The 14,172-nt window shown below is 40.8% G+C and overlaps 1 long non-coding RNA gene across 1 annotated transcript in view; it reads right to left on the bottom strand.

The window, feature by feature from the left end:
- Positions 1 to 14,172, bottom strand: part of LOC135291173 (uncharacterized) — a 103,747-nt gene that overhangs the window by 85,119 nt on the left and 4,456 nt on the right. The window contains exon 2 of the long non-coding RNA XR_010354043.1: positions 13,684 to 13,821. This is a non-coding gene — a long non-coding RNA (uncharacterized LOC135291173). The remainder of the gene's footprint in view (positions 1 to 13,683; positions 13,822 to 14,172) is intronic.

Below are 14,172 nucleotides of genomic sequence, written 5' to 3'. Positions count from 1 at the left end.
CACATGTTTTTCTCTTTAAATGAAGAGCAGTTCCTTTGCTTGATGACATTAATGGCAAGTGAGCAAAAGGCTGTCTAGGAGTAAAAAGGGCTGACCACATGCTTCCATGCACTCTCAAAGCCAGAAGGGAATTCAGTGTGTTTGGATGAGTGGCAGTGTGTTTGGTGGCTGATGTTTATGGCCTGTGCTGTGTTGAGAAACAAAATGTGAGTTAAACACTGAGGAATTTTCTTCTGTAATTTCAGTGTTGATGATAGGGATTTCAATGCTGCCATGTGGCTGACCAAAATTCTTCTCACCGTGAACATGCGTAAACACAAACACAACCATGTCAAGCTTTGCAAAAACCTTGAGCAGGGATTTTATTTTCTTTTTTAAAAGTCAGCAAACTTACAGGTGCATCTCAAGCACTTCTGAGAGTGTCCCTGCCACTCCATTCCTCTCCAGTACCAACAGCAATTTTGTGTGTTTTGCCTGTCTTGGACACAATACCCCATAGAACAAGGGCCTAGATTCTACCCATTTTATGATGTTAAAAATGGACTGTCACAAGGCCATCTGGTATATTCTTTGAAAGGAATTTGGAACATATTGTTTACTGGATGTTAGCAGCTACTTGAAATTGAACTTTTTCTGTGTGTATACATTACCATCCTCCAATCCCACAGGAATTATACACAAATATCCAGTTCTAATGATGGAAAACATGACAGGGTGCATTTGGCAAGGATTTTTCATTTAGAACTGATTCCCTTGCCAGGAGGTTTCAAGGCTTATGTAGCATTGTTCATATGGCACCTACCCTTCTGCAAACCATCAGTGTGGCTGAAAAAGCTTCCTGATTACATCACTTCTTTTCATTTTCATACCATTTAGTAAAAGTTTTCTGTGATGGGAAAAAGGTAGGATTGTTTGCCTTAGCCCCATTAAACTTTCTCATACAGCCTCCTGAACCAGTTAAAATAGATTTATTTGAAAAACTCAGATGTAATAAGAGGAAGAATGGCCCAAAGCAGTGATTTTGGGCTTTTTCCATTTCTGGATCTTCAAAGTTTCTGCAGAAAAGATGGGAGACATGTATGGCAAACAGAAGCTAAGCAAAGCCTTGATTTCATTAACTGTCTTTCACAGATTCCTCATAGAAAAACACTGTCCTAAATCATTAATCACAGAGCTTAACTCGTCCAACATTTTTCTCTGTAAAGCCAGGAAGTTAGTCCTGTGCAAGATTATTGCCCATAATTTGGCCTATATGGCCTTTGCCGATAGTAATTAACAAAATCCTATCATTGAATAAAGAAAAAGATGTCTTCTCTTCAAAGAGATGTTTGTCCATATGGCCTCAGCCTCAGGAGTACCTCAAAGTCTATAGGTTTTGAATGTATGGCATACATACATGCAGTCTACTCATTTTTAACAGTGGAGAATTAAAGAGCAAGGGAATACCCTTCCATGTATTTTCAGAAACTTAATTCCAAAGGAATTAGAAGCACACCAGAAATTTTCACTTCAATGTGGAAAGAAACTTCACAAGATATGATGTGAAGTGAGATGCTCACATAGAACTATAAATCATAGAACATGCTGAGTTGGAAGGGACTCATCAAGATCATACAGTCCAATTTGTGCCCTGCATAGCCCAAGTGTCATACCATTTGCCTGAGAGCATTGTCCAACTGCTTTTTGAATTCAAGCAGGTTTGGTGTTCTGACCCCTTCCCTGGGGAGCCTGTTCCAGTGCTCTGAGAGAAAAACCTTTTTCTGACATCCAAACTAAACCTCTTCTGACTCCGCTTCAGACCATTCCCTCAGGTCCTGTCACTGGTCACAAGAGTGAAGAGATCAGTGTCTGCTCCTCCATTATCCCTCCTGAAGGTGCTGAAGACCACAACGAGATTTCCCCTCAGTCTCCTCTTCTCCAGGCTGAACAGACGAAGTGACCTCAGCTGCTCTCATACAGCTTCCTCTCAAGGCCCTTCACCATCTTTGTTGCCCTCCTTTGGACACTCTATAACAGCTTTATACCTTTTTTTATACTGTGGCATCCAAAACTGTCCTGAAGGATACAGTGAGAGACAGTATCAAAAGCTTTGATGAAGTCCAAAAAGATTCCATCAACTGGCTTTCCTAGACCAACAGGGTGGGTTACCTTGTCATAAAAGAAAATCAGATTTGATAAGCAGGACCTTCCTCTCATGAAGCTGTCTGTCTGTGACCAATGACTGTGTTGTCCTCCGGGTGTTTTTCAACACTTCCCAGAATAATCTTTTCCGTAATTTTACTGAGCATTGAAATAAGACTGACAAGTCTATAGTTTCCAAGGTCCCCCTTCTTACTCTTCAGGAAGATCAGGACAACATTCACCTGCTTCCAGTCAGCTGGAGCCTCTCCAGATTCCCAAGATGGCTCAAAAATCAGACCTCAAGAGAGGCTTTGCAATTAGCCAGCTCTTTGAGGACATGATCCCTTTCAGTCTCTGAGGGACTGACAACCGACTGTCCCTGACTGCAGCAGGGACACCCCCATAGGACTGCAGCCCTCAGGGGACCCACACTGCAGCAGGGACATGGTTCTCTGCAGAACCAAAAGGCCCAGATGTTCCACAAGACAGAAAGACACCTGAGAGATTGACCAACAGGAACCCACATAAAAGACACTAAAAAGAAGTGTAGCACAAATAAACCCTAAAAAAACCCCAAACAAAAACAAACAATGAAGAAACAAATAGCAGCAAAGAAAAATGTTAAGAAACAAACAGCACCAGACAAAATGCTGTAAGAAGCAAAGTGCAACAGAACAAAATAAATAAGTGAAGAGCACAGCAGAAAAAAATAGTTATATACACAACCCCAGACCTCCTGTGTCACCTATCATCTGACCAGAGTAAATAGGACAGAGTGACTTTAACCCAAACAAATACAGGGGAAGTCAAGCCCGAGAGAAAGAGAGAAGAAGAAGAGAAAGAGAGAGAGAAGTTTTTAGTACATGATTTTTTTTTATTGCTGATTGTCTCTTTCTTTCCTCTCTAGCCATTTCAATGTTCAGAAGTTGACGTGAACTGGACATAGATTAAGTAAAAATGCCCTGAGAAGAAATGTTTTGCCCATGACTGATTCTTGAGTGCTCTGGACAATAAGGTGTGCGCTTCCACGGGGCAGGTCAGCCCAGCAAAGCTCCCATTTCTCCACATGGGAACACATATCTCTCTCCGTAAACAGTGAGCAGGAACCACAGTGTCTAACTCCCATTAGGTGTCCCAGCCAACAGTTCCCTTTGACTACTCCAACATAAAAAAATCATACAGAGTTTATTAATCAGCCCAGCTCAAAGCTAAAGGAGTATTGAAAAATATTAATTATTAAGCTTGGAGGGAAAGGGGAACAAGGAGTTAAACAAGGTAGTAAAGAACCGATGCCCAATATTAAAAAATATGTATACACATTAGTATGAGTACTAGCAAACAGAGAGTTAGGTGTTTGTCACATTACAGATGAGGTTTTACATTCAATTCTTCTTTCACCATGGTCAATAGTAAAACATGTTTTTATTTCAATTGGAGGTGAATGGAGCCATTAAGTGGAGTTGAATTGTTAGGCCATATGGTCTCTCTCCTTGTAGGTTTCTTCATGTTGCAGGTATTTGTTTCTGTTTTGTGTTTGTATTTACATATTCTTGGCCCTTTTAGTGCCCTGAGGAGACATTTATAAATGGCCATAACACAGTAACCCACAAAATTATAGGCCTGTAAATTATTCCCTCAGGCATAAAAAGAGCCTGGGAAAATACAAATGCAGACAGACTCAAAACTTTTATTTAACAAAATTTACACCACATTGATGGTGTTGAAAAAATTCAAAAAGTGAAAAACTATTTGTCTTATGGACATATGTCCTTTGGTGTGTAACTTACACACAAGAACAAATTAGGCCTTCCATAACTTCTTACCAGGTCCTAGCTGGTGTTTTGCTAACATTAATGTTGCCAAATGACAGCGTACTTACTTATCACATCATTTCCAAAGTGAAACACTTAAAAGCCAAGATATTAATAAAGGACATCTGAAATCTTGGACTTTTCACATAGAAGAAAGGAAATACTCTAATGGCCTCTATTGCAATGGTAACCTAGAATATTGCACTCATTAGTACCTTAGTTCTCAGAGCTCCTCCCTAAGACAAGGGCATGATGTTTTAAATCAGAGGGAAACCAAGGCATGAAACAACAGATTTGGAAAGATGCCCAACTTTGTAGAATCAGTAGAAACACATGATCACTCTTGCTTTCTACACCAAAGGGGCTCTCTGCAGTCCCTCAAGGCTGTATTTACAGCCTTGGGGGACTGCACAGGATTGCACAGAAGTGCAAGCAGGAGGGTGATGAACACACTTGTCTGTTTGGGTTGCCCATACAGGCCCCTAAAAGCAGAGCATACATATCTCAGAGGTGTACAACCACACCATTATGCAGCAGCAGCTTAGGACAATCCCAGCCCCCACACTTTGGGGATCCACTCAATAAAACCTCACAACCAGCTTGCACAATGTCTACCACGCAATGATGATGATGTGGTAAGGACAAGGGTAGTGTGGATGCAAAGCATTTTGACACACCACTGAGTGACCCAAAAACCTGGCAGCTGAACTTGGGCATGTGACCAGATACTGCCTCAGTCACACCAAGAAACGAGAAGCTGCATGAAAAACTAAGTGCAAGCCCAGGAAAGCTATGCTGTGACTGACTTGCTGATTGCCCTTAGTTTCAACTGCAGCCTCTCCCCAGAAGTTTCCCAACATGCCCTACCTACTTAGCCTGTCAGCTTTGGGAAGATCCCAAAAGGTGGTGTAGCCATGAATAGTCTCAATTTTCAGGTCTAGTCAAGAGGTACTAGTTCCTTCACAAGAAAATTTAGACTAAAGATGCAGTGGCAGAACACTTTGAACTTAAGTTTGTAGAAGACAGATGTCTCCACACTAATCCCAGAAACAGTAATAACAAGAAAATGCCTTTGTCAGTTTTTTCTAAATTATTTTTGACCTTGTAGTCCCAGAGATTATACATTTCAGATGGTGATGTTGAAGACCAAATATATTATAACTCAAATAACTGGTGCCCTGGGCACCCATCTCTCTCTGGGAGACTGAAATCATCAATAGACTGTGTTGCAGGTCCTGATTTTGGCACACATTAATGTGAAATCAAACTCAGGAGAAAGAATCTTAGATTTCACAGTAAATATTTTATGTACAAAATTCATGGTTATCCATTATTTTTCTCACTACAGTATTACTGTCATAAGATTTGAGAATTCTTTTTTTCATTCTTTCTTCTGGGAAAAAAAAACCCCAAAACCTATGTTCTTCAGTAAGATGAGTTACTAGGAAGGAACAGTACATCTGCTGGAGATAAATGGAGCTGTCTGTCCACCTGCATTTATGGGAGACTCTGCAAGGTAGTATCCTGAGGTGTTTTAGCTCCACATGATCTGTAAAGAAACAGTCCCAGCTCATGTCAGGAGTGAAATAAGGCCCAGAATGGCAAAAGAAAGATACATCACAGTTTTCAGAGGGGAGGCTTTGGGCAGAGAATAGAGAAAATAAGCTGCTAAGGAGCAGACCCCTGCAAAACACACTTCCCCGCTGAAGTTCTGTGCACAGATTTTTTTTTTCTAGAGCATAACAAAAATTCCCAATTCGGTGTTTTTCCAGAAGATACTGATAAATTGTTCCTGCCCACACAAAATTTCTATAAGCAAGAGGGAGAGTGTTCCATTGCTGAATGTTTTTGTCTCTAACCATAGAAGGACTGGTACAATTTGCTGGCCCTGAGGCCAACAGCCATGAACAGTGCACACCACATGCATCCCCTTCCCTATCCACCCATGAAAAAAGGGTAGGAGAATCCAAACAAGCTCCTGGGAAAGGTTCCTGGAAGGTCTCACAGCTGGGTCTCCTCTGTGAGTGTACCAGCTGGTTTGGACCACAGCCAGGAACTATGAGAGCTGTTTTATTAGTACAGCTATACATCTCATTAATATATCTGTAGCCACTTAGAGCAAACTTGGGCCAAATGAAGGTAAACCAGATTTACTTAAGACCTTGATGTTTACGGTCATTGTGCTGTCCTCAGAGGAAAATAAAAAAATCCCCCCAACCGTCCCATAAAATGCTTTTCTGAGTCTGAAGCAGAATTCTATTCAGTTCATTTTATTTCTAACAGCAAACAATTTTAAAACTCAAGGGTTTACACTCATAGAAATGAAAGGTTATTGGCATCATAAATTTTATCACATTAATACTTATAAACCTGCTTCCACATTGAATGCAGGTTGTGCACAAGTACCAAGTATACATTATACTGGATATTTTTATAAAATCAGTTCCTTAAATATGTATTATCAACATTTGATAGCTGAGATTTGATTTTTATTTGCAAGTGAATGTTCAGTAAAATTCACAGAAATAAGATGGGATTTAGTATAGACTACAGACTGATGCCTTTAAACAACCTCTTACATTGCAGAGGTCCCATAACAAAACAAATCAACAATTGTCTGGAACTTGAAAACAACACATTACTAATTTAGAACTTGCATAGAAAAGTTAAATTCTATATTAAGTAATATAATTTAATCAAAACCCTGAATTCAGAACTTCTCAGAATTGACCTCCACTTATATTTTTTAAATTATCACACCCTTTAAAATATTATTTGTTATTATTAGTATCAACACAATAACATTGTTATTATAACTGTCAACAGCCAAATTAATATTATGCAAAATAAAATTTGAAGACAATAAATTACACATGGAGATTTCATTCAAAATGTTGGACATTCTTATGCTACATACATTCTTCCAGGGAACCAGATCATGCAAGCAGATGCAGAAAACATCAGAGTTTTACTGGAAGAATATGCCCACACATAAAAAAATTTATTTATCTCTGGGGAATGAACTTCATTTAGGGGTTACAACAGAGCTCCAGTTGTATGAATTTAAACTTTTCTAACTTGAGTTTTCTGCTTACTAGCAGGTTTTTCACTGAGAGCATGAGTATGCATTTCAGTTCCACATCCATCCTAAATTTAACTGAATCTCTTTTGAACACAATTTAATTTATTCTCCATATAGAGTTGGAAGTTGGAGAGCCAAAGGCAGTTTTTCTACAGCAGGCAGAAGTGAAAGGCCTCATTTTGCAAGCTGGCCAAACCAGCTACAGGCAGCAAAGGTAAGTAAGTACAACGCTGCCCCTTGTGCTTTTACCTATAGGTTACCACAGGTGTCCCAGGCTGATGAGCATTCAGCTTTAGGAAGGATGTAAAACATTACTGTGGGCTCTCCACCAGCCTGCCAGACCAGGCTGATGAGCATTCAGCTTTAGGAAGGATGTAAAACATTACTGTGGGCTCTCCACCAGCCTGCCAGAGGGATCCGACAGCTGGCTGCTGGGAAGAGCTGAGAGCCAGACTGCACGTGCTAGCTGCCTCAACCAGTGCCATGGCTTTAGAGAAAATCATTCTTGAAGACTGACCGTAGGAAGTGGCTTCTCTTCATGTAGAAGTTATTGCACACCAAACCATATGATCTCTTTTATGTAAAAAATTGTTTTCTATGTTTTGGTATAATTTTAAGATGATAATGTTATTTATTCATGGCAGTAGTTTTGCTGAGGAAGACGGCAGTTATGTACAGAAATCTCACACCAACTTTTGCCTCAGTTTAGAAAATATAAAATTTAGTCATTATTTGGAACTGCTCAGTCCCCAGATACTATGAGCAATACATGAAAAACCCTCATCTTTTCAGAACCCACAGTAATTTGCGTTTTTATATATTGCATATATTTATATGTCTACTTTGCTGTCTCTGTTTTGCTGGGCCTGGCCATCATCTTCCCACACTGTCTCTGTTCTCTGCAGTAAAAGTTAAGCTGTTGATTTGGGGGTTTTTGTGCTGTGCTCTTTCCAGTAACAGTATAGACAGTCCTCCAATTTAACAGAATGAGGCTAACCACATTTGAAACAGACAACATCCAAAACATGAATGAGTTTGTTGCCAGCAACCCATTTAATACCTGCCAGCTAAAGAGTTTAGTTTCAACCTCTTGGTGTTGTACAACATTCAACCTCAACACAGGTTTAATCTTTTGCATCAGCTGCAAGACAGCTCTTCCCAGTTGTTGCATTTCAGTTGAAAATTAACCCATTTTATTGCATTTTTTTTAACTTAAGGGGAGAAATCTTGAAAAAAAGCATTCTTTCCAGGGATGCATTCTGGTAATACTTGCTTTGCAGAAGTTACATCCAAGCCTTCTATGTCAATATTTTTGGTTTCAACAATAGTCATCATCCTTGATGATAATAAAATACACAGTTTTTAGCAGACTGCAAAATGTTCCATAAGAGAAGATGCAGTTCCTCCAGCCAGTTCTGGTTTATATCTACCTGACATTCTTTATTTCCATGCACCCTCTTTCATACATTGTTTAAATACACAGTAAGGTTGCTGCTTCTCTAGCAGTATAAATATACAGCCTAGAGTAGGTAATCTCAGTCTCAGTTCATTATTCAGTTGAATAATGAATTAGCATAAGGTTTCAGTTCAGCAGCTGAGGAGTCAAACAGCATATTACAAAGAACTTTTTGTCCTGATTTTATGAAGATTTAAAAGAGGAAGAAGAAAAGTACTGCCTTTCTTAAGGCTTCATTTTAAGTAGCATTTCAAGATTTTGATTGAATACAATAGTATATACAATTGAAGAGTTCATTCAAAATGGTAAAATTTTACTCAAAGGGTACTTTCAGTTGTATTGCTCCATTTAGGTTTTAACAGGATTTTGGCTTTCTTCCATTATCAGAAAGTATTGTTTCCAGAAATCATCATTTATCATAGCAGTAAGTCCTTAAAAAGTACGAAAACAGGCCAAGAGGTGAACACCATCCTTTCTTTTTTGAAGTTTTCTTAGGAATAAAGGAAAGGTAATTCAGCGTCTATCATCATGCCTGGATCTGCATTCCTCCCTTACAAACAGCGTTATTGATCCCTGTGTCGTTCCCCCGAACAGAATGGCTTGGGTGCCTTGGAAGCCCTCTCATTATGTAACATGTCACAACATCAGAAGCACACTGGGGAGTAGCTGCATCATTATGCAATGTCAGTCTGTGAATCAAGGCTCCTTGCAATGGCCAGTGCTTCACAACAGTTTGGTCGTGTCTCCTGTAGTATCTCTCTTCTGGTAACTAAATATTTTAGAATAGTTTATATTGACTCCAGGGACAGCTGTTGAGGAGAAAATTCTTTATTTCAAGCCAAATATGGAGTTCATGGCTTAGCTCAGGAATTGGACAATACCCAAGAATTTGTTAGGTTTTCTTCCCCTATGCTCTGAATTGTCCAATATTCCTCCTGCCTCCCTTCCCCCACAAAAACCCCTCTACAATAATAAAATCTGAAGCATATCCAGAGTGCTTACTATATGCTGACATTCCCTTAAAGAAACAGTATCAGCATAGCTTAGGCCTAAATTTTGAATTTAATAATGAAATTTTAAACCAAAATGTGAAATTAATACAAAATCTAAAGTGATTTTAAACTGCCCCAGCAAAAAGAACAGAACATTTCAAATTTAAATGTTGTTGCATTTCTAAGAAACATTTTATACTATAAAAGCTGGTAATTGAAACCAAATAGATTTTTTTTCTGAAGTCCAACACACAGGCATGCTCTCACTTCACAGGCAGGAAAAAATGCATGAGGAAAAAAAATCTAACTAAAGCATTTTCAAAATTTTCTTTTTTAATGTTTTATCTTATATTAATCACGTACCATATCAATATTGCTTTTCATTAAAGCACATACAATCTGGAAACCTATCAACCTTTAAAAGAAAATACATTTCTTTTTCCTAACAGTGAAGCTACCATTGCTAATAAAAACAATAATATATCTTCCATTTCCACTAGCCAAATGTCTAGCTACTTTTCCTGTGACCAATCATAACAAATACGTCAAGAGTATTAAAAACACAGGAAATACTGATCAAATTCTTCTCAAGCAAAAAAAAAAAAGGAAACATGTTTATAAAGTGAAGCATTTCTTACAGGAAATATCTCCATCTGAACTTACTGTATAAGTAAGTTCAGATTGAATTTCTGACAATTTTTACTTTTGTTTTAAAATGCAGGACAACATAAGAAAGTTACAATTTCCACAAGGTGTTTGGAAATATAATATCACTCTACAGAGCTAAAATCACATAAATAAGGCCACTGGTATTTCCTGAATGACACTATACATCAGTATCAATAGAAAAGGAACTTGCTGGCAAGGAAAATCAGTATTTTTTCACTAAAGTAAGGCACTATCAAGAGTAAAAGCAAATCTGTAACTGCTGGTCTCCAAGGCACAGGTGAGTCAAACCAAATAATGCCTAATCCTAGTGATATGCAAAGTATTTTGAAGATATGCAATTGGAAATACCTGAGCAGTTATGAGTTTTAAAAAATGCTTCTTGGGTTTTATTGAGAATTCTTGGTGGAGGTGATATACCTGCGGGGTGTTAGTCCAACAAAACCAGCTTTACTTTGGCCCCTCACAACGGTCAGAGACCTCCACAGCCCAAGAGGTTTGTTACAGCTGTTTATTTGCGCACAATCAGTTTGAGACAGACACGGCCAACAGGAGCAATAAATTTGATTACACTAAAGTCACCAAAGATGGCGATGAACCAACTCCCCTCTCACAACCCATACTTGTGCACCCCTTTACTAAAAGTGTGTCCCTGGTATAATTACAATGCCAGCGTGTTGGGGTTAGTATTTTTCCTTTGGTTTCTTTCTCTCGGGGAATTTTGTCCCATTTATTGACAATAGAGACAATAATGACCGGTACTTAAGAAGAGACAAAAGATATCTTCCCACGATGGAGGGGGAGGAGTGCGCCTAGCTGCGGCTGCCCTTCTCTTATCTTAGGTGTTTCTCTTAGAGGAGGAGAGACAGGGCAGGATTGGGCCGGGGCTGGGTGCAGCTCCTGGCTCGCTCCCGCTCTCTCGGCGTTCGGGGCGCAGAGGCTGCGCTCGCTGTGGGAAGGATCCGCCATGGTGGGCTCTGTCCCCGCCGCCTTTCTCCCACCTCAGGCAGAGCTCTGCTCACAGCAGCGCCCTGCCCGGGGCCCTCACCAACACCCGACCTCACCAAGGGAACCCTTCAGCATCTGCTGGGGCGTCTCAGGGGAAACCCGGGATACCCAAGCCCCTTCCCCCTCCAAGGGAGCCTCTCCCTGCCCTTTTCGGGAGCCGGCCTGCCACTGCCCAGCCTTTGACACTGCCCTGGGTTTTTTGCTACACTGTAGCCATACACCCCCTGCCTGCTGGGACACCCTGCGGTTCCTGCTGCCTCTTGCTGACCTGGTGAGCCCGCCCTGCCCCTCCATCCTCAGCTCCCGTTGCCGCCCGCCTTCACCACCCAGCCCGCCCGCCCGCCATTGCCGCCTGAGGGAGAGGCGGCCACCGCGCCCCCTGCCGGCGCGAGGAAACGGCGGCGCGGCCCGGCCGGGAGCCAGCAGCGCCCCCTGCCGGCTGCAGCCGGAACTGCCCTCAGGGGGAGCGCGCGGCGGGGGCGCAGACGGCTCCTGTGTGCTTTCCTTTCCTGCCTGTTTGTTTTCCCTGTTATCCATACATACCCTGGTAAAGAGCTGCTATTCCTTCTCCCCTCTCTTTGCCTGAAAGCCCCTTAATGTCAAAGTCATAATAATTCAGAGGGAAGGGGGTCATAGTCTCCGTTCCAAGGGAGGTTCCTGCCTCCCTTGGCAGACGCCTGTCTTGCAAACCAAAACACAGGGTTAGTTTGAAATGCAATAAAACCGTGACATGTTTTTGAAGGCCATTCTTTAAGGACTTCCTTGGAGACCTGTCTTAGTCCTCTGAGGAGGCAGATGTCGCCTCATGGTTTACACACTCTACTTCCAGAGCATGCTCTGAGCAGGAGGTTATTTTGTAGTTATTTGCTGACACTTTGTGTGCCAATCTTGTTTTAAGATGAAGCATCTGTATAAGTGTATTTTGAAAAGAATACAGTTTTACTCGGCCACGGGGGTTAAGTGTCCTGGGAGAATTCCCAGTGGACTAGCATCCCAAGGACATCACTCAGCCCAGACTCAAGATTTTATTTGAAGAATTCTCTGGTAGGCAGAACAAATGTTAGGAAACTTCCTTTACATACAGTGGGCCTCTTAACATTGATAGAGGGGGACCCCAAAAAGGGGAAAAATCAAGGCTGTCTTTCATGGATCTCATAGTTCCACATTTGCTGAGTCTGAGGTCCTAAATCCTGTTCTGGTCTGTCCTTCTAACAGCAATGTGGTAAAACTACTTGCTCTGACAAAATCTGCAGTGCTCCTGTTTAGCAAAGTACTTTTCATAACACCCACAGGTTATCACCTACCAATGCTTTGGGTTGTATAAGCATGGGGCCATGATAATAAGGTCACAGCTTACACATGAAGGAAAAGAAAAACATGTAAGTGTTGCTGCAGTTTTCTAAAGTGGAGTCCTGGAAAAATTCATGTAAACTGTGCATAGCTGTAATGTGAAAGGGGACATTTGTTTCTTCAGAAGGAATTACTATGGTGCAAGAATTGTCTTGGCAGATAAACAGGACATATTTGCCCAGTGTGTAAATAACTTTTTCTTCTGTGAAACTTCTAGCGAATAAGTAACTTTTTGAAAGGAAAAAAACTACTCCATCTCTTTAATTTCTGTAGACAGACATACCTGTTCATTAAAAAAAAAAAAATGTTTTAAAGGAGTTTTGGAATTTTTTAATTCTACCTTTTGACCCCAGTGGTTTTGGCACAAGTTTCAAATGTCAGACCAAAGAGTATTGCTCATGAAAAAAAAACACTGGCAAAAGTAATTCTCCTATCATAGTCACATTCTAGAGTTCAAAATGTGGGGGAAATGATAGTTTTTCCCCATTTTCCTAAGAGAATATTCACGTAAACATTTTTTAATTAGGGAAAGCACTGCATGTGACTTTGCCTACTGAAATGCGTTCATGTGTCTATCTGCACAGTTTCACTTGCACAGTTTCACTGTAAGGAATGCCTGCCCTTCACAAACTGTGTGCGAGCAGGTCCTTCCCCACTGCCTGACCCAGGGGAAGGATGCAGCCTCTCCAAACCCTGGCAGCTTTATAGACAGAGATTCCTCATGGGCTCAAGCCCCAAGAGGTGTCTGTCTGGAGGTGCAGTGTGAAATCCAGCGTTAGGACCTGCTGGTCACCCACACAGTCCATGTGGATGCTGAGGTGCTTCAGCTGTGTTAACACCAGCCTGGAGCTCTCAGCTGGGCCTGCCCTCCTGAGACCACAGTCAAAAAGGTTTTCTGCTGCAAAGGGAACTTTCACAGAAGCATAACAGAGCTGATGCTAAAATTTGCCTCACCGGAGGGAGAAAGGTGGGAGAAGTGAGTTCTGCTCAGCTGAGCCAAGATACCTTTTTCCTCTAAGCTACGGTCACCTCACCAGCCTGAATCCTCTGACAGAGGATGTTCACACTCCATGCAAAGACTTTTTTTTTCCAGTTTAATGGTGAGTCTATCAGGGTATGGAATTCAAAACTTTCCTGGGTGGTAACATGGAACCTAAATGTACCCATTGTTACAACATGAGTAATTTTGGTACTTACCAGGACTCAACAAAATAGTCACATCTCCTTGCCTGTTCTCTTTGGAAAAATGACTTTTTGTTACACTATTATGCCTGAACTTCTCTTCTCTCTACTTGTTTTCTGAGTTGCCAGTGGGAGAAACTGCTTCATTATTTGCTGTACAAGAAAGAAGAATTGAAAAAGGGAAAAATCCTGTTTTAATTAATAGCCTATCAGGAGCTTAAAGTACACAAACATACACACTTTAAAAATATTGAACAAAACAAAACCTAAATAAGCTTTTCTTATCATTTTTTGACACTCAGCAGGTTGGAAGTGCTTGGTATTTTCTCTTGATTCACATGGAGATCTACCACACACTTTAAAAGAATTAATGAATATATAACCCTGCAGAACACTAATGCATGCATTACTCATTTTGCCTCAGCTTGTTTGAAATGTTTGCATGAAGAGGAACTCAAGTAGGTACTGTTTCATTTCATCACTTACAGTGTCTGTAACCTGACT

The sequence above is a fragment of the Passer domesticus genome, chromosome Z, assembly GCF_036417665.1.
Source record: "Passer domesticus isolate bPasDom1 chromosome Z, bPasDom1.hap1, whole genome shotgun sequence".
Lineage (NCBI taxonomy): Eukaryota > Metazoa > Chordata > Aves > Passeriformes > Passeridae > Passer > Passer domesticus.
This window is presented reverse-complemented; position numbering and strand designations above follow the sequence as displayed.